A 3,504-nucleotide genomic window follows, 5' to 3' on the forward strand; every position below is an offset into this window, starting at 1 on the left:
TTGTGTGATTGCGTGTTTAATTATTTGTGTTTGTGATTGAAATTGTTAGTTCGGAAGGGATGGAGAAAGGTAATTCAAGATGGTGGTTTTATCTCGCTCACATATTGATAAATTATTTGGCAAGGACGGTGGTTTAATCCCGCTTGCGTGTTCCGGGGAAGGATGGTGGTTTAGTCCTGCTTGCTTGTGGAACCTACGGATAAGGATGGTGGTTTAATCCCGCTTATCCGAGTCGGGTCTGGCAACATAACCGACGCGTGAGCTCATGGCCAGTAGGACAGGCATGCATCATATGCATTTATATGACATTGTTTGGGTGTGCATATTGTAATTGGTTTGCCTATGTGAATAGTTATGTTTAATTGCTAATTGCTCTACTTGATATGACTGCTTGATTGTGTTTGAACCTTCTTACTTGTGTTTGTGATTGAAAATTGGTTGGATTGTGATGAATTGGTTGTTGATTGAGTTACTTGGGCCTAGGGCCGTGGTTGATTATGAGATGGGCTGAACGCTGTGTTTGGTTTATGCTTTTGGTTTAGAAAAGTATGAAAAACTAAACTGGTTCAGCATAGACTTAATGAACTTATGCTTGGAACAGTTTGGTCATTCATGCTGTCTAGGAAAAACTTTTAAAAAGGCTTTTGGATTTTTGAGAAATTAACAGCTTTCCCTTTTAGAAAGGATTTCAGATTTTGAATATTAAATCTTTGCTTTTGAAAAGAAGCATAAGGCGGTTATTAATCACTGTACTTTAAAAACGATTTTATTCTCGTATCTTATTATAGCAATTCTGTAACCCTATAGTGAGAACCCTTTCGAGGATGATATTCTCACTCCCCTACAGATTTTTCCCTTTTCAGGATATGGGTGACGGAGCTTCAGAAGAGTTATATTCATTTTTTGTTTATTCGACATTATTTTATATTATCTTAGTTTTTATTTTTCCCTCGCCTTTATTTCTAGCAATTTTTACAAGAGGGATAGGAGTTTTAATATGTAAAGCTTCTATATTGGTATGATATATATATATATATAAGTATCGTAATCTGTACTGTAACGTATGGATAGAAGTTTTGAATATTCGGTTTTAAGTTTTAAACAAGCTCATATTTTAGTATTAAATATTTTAAAAAAAGTTGTAATACCCGAACTATCAGAGTGGCACAGCCAGAAGCATGACATTTTGATAGTTAGGGTGTTACATGCACTGCCGCACCACTGCACTGTCGCACCGTCGCCTGTGATCGGAAGGGGAAACAGACAACAAGAGAGGAGAAAGCTAAGGGAGAACAGTGAGATCGAAAGGGATCGGAAGAAGAAACCGCGTTTAGCGCCGCCGCCGCCACTCGCGCGCCGCTTGCCATTTCTGCTCCTCCTCCCTCTCTGCCATTGCTCTGCTGCTACCGTCGGCTTCTGCTTCTGCTTCAGCTTCTGCTTTCGATTCTGCTTCTGCATTTGTATTTGGATCTGCTACTTCTTCTGCATCTGTTATTTTTTTATTCTATTGTTGTTGTGTGTTGATTTTGTTGCTGAATTTGATGTTGTTAGTTTTTGCATTTGAATAATCTTGAATCTGATTATTGGTATTTGGTGGGAGTAAGGGAGGTGGTGGTGGTGGTTCTGCTTCTGGTTGATTTTGGGGAAGAAGGGGGAAGGGTATTTTCGTCCGAAGGATGATTTTTAAACAAACTGAAACCTTGGAGATCATTTTGTAGCGAAAAAAAGTTGGGGACGAAATAAATTTTCGGTCTCTACGTTAGGGACCAAAATCGTATTTAATCCTATTAGTAAATATATGAATCACTTCTATTATAGTATTATAGTGAGATAATAGTATTTGTTAATATTAATACTAGAGTCTTCTATTTACACTTTTTATATTTATTTCTTCTTTCTTATTTATTTATTTTACAACACGTAATCAGCACGAGACTCTGATCAAATTTTAGGAAGACTCAGGTAATAAATTTTTATTATGTCAAAACTCTCTCATCTTGAATTTAATGCTCTTGATATATCTGGAAATAACTATTTATCATGGATACTAGATGCTGAAAACCATCTTGATTCAATGGATCTTGGAGATACCATTAAGGTTAAAAATAATGCATCCTAGAAGCATAAAGCCAAAGCCATGATCTTCCTTCGTCGTCATCTTGAAGAAGGATTGAAAAATGAATATCTCATATTAAAAGATCCTACAGATCTATGGAAAGATCTTGAAGAAAGGTATAATCATCAAAAGACAGTGATACTTCCTCAAGCCCGATATGAATGGATGCACTTGCGTCTATAGGATTTTAAATCTATAAATGAATATAATTCAGCAATATTTTGAATCACCTCACGAATGAAATTATGTGGGAAAAAGATAACTGATAATGACATGTTAGAGAAAACTTTCTCAACCTTCCATGCCTCGAATGTGCTCCTGGAGCAGCAGTATCAAGAAAAAGGATTTAAAAAATATTTTGAGTTAATTTCTTACCTTCTTATTGCTGAATGCAACAATGGGTTGCTTTTAAAAAATCATGAAGCGCGCCCAACTGGCACCGCCCTATTTCCTGAAGCAAATGCGGCAAATCATAATCCCAAAAGAGGTAAATAACAAGGTTTTGGCAACAAAAAAAATTATAAAAGGAAGAAAAATTATTATATTCACAAGAAATGATCTCACCAGAAGTGGGATAAAGAAAGAAACAATGGGCAAAATAAATCAACAGAGGGTAAATGTTTCCGTTGTGGTGGAAAGGGCCATTGCTCGCGTACCTGTCATACCCCAAGGCACCTAGTCGATCTTTATCAAGCATCTTTGATAAAGGACAACAAAGGAAATGAGTCGAATTTTGTTTCAAATGATGCTAAAAATTACACTACTCATTATGATGTATATGATTTCTTTGAGGATCCTGAAAGAAATATTGGCATTTGATCAATGATGGAATATTTTAATTTGTGGGATTATTAAGTATTCATGTGAATAAATAATTTAAGAAACTTCTTGTTAAAATTTATTTTCTATGCATCTGAATTTCAAGTATGATATATAAATAATGTTTAGTAAAATATTTATGAATTTCAAAATTATTGAATGTGCCAAGATAATAATAATAAAATTTTCAGTATATACTATACTTCTTAAAAAAATATTTTCAATCAAGAAAATAATTTTACTATGCAAATATTTCTACTCATTTTATTATTATTTGTCTTTGAAAAAAATGGCAAGGACATATAGTGAAGATGTTTGCCTTGCGGATAGTGCAAGTTCGCACACCATTCTCAAAAGTAATATATATTTTACTCATCTAGTGCCAAAAGAAGAATATGTTAATATTATTATTGGCTCAGACAATGTGATAGAAGGCTCCGGAAGAGCTATAATTTTGTTTCCCAAAAGAACAAAATTCATAATGAATAATGCACTATTGTCTACTAAGTTTCTAAGAAACTAATTGAGTTTTAAAGATATTCGTCGAAATGGATATCATATTGAAATAA

The sequence above is a fragment of the Arachis hypogaea genome, chromosome 11, assembly GCF_003086295.3.
Source record: "Arachis hypogaea cultivar Tifrunner chromosome 11, arahy.Tifrunner.gnm2.J5K5, whole genome shotgun sequence".
In the NCBI taxonomy this organism is placed as follows: domain Eukaryota; kingdom Viridiplantae; phylum Streptophyta; class Magnoliopsida; order Fabales; family Fabaceae; genus Arachis; species Arachis hypogaea.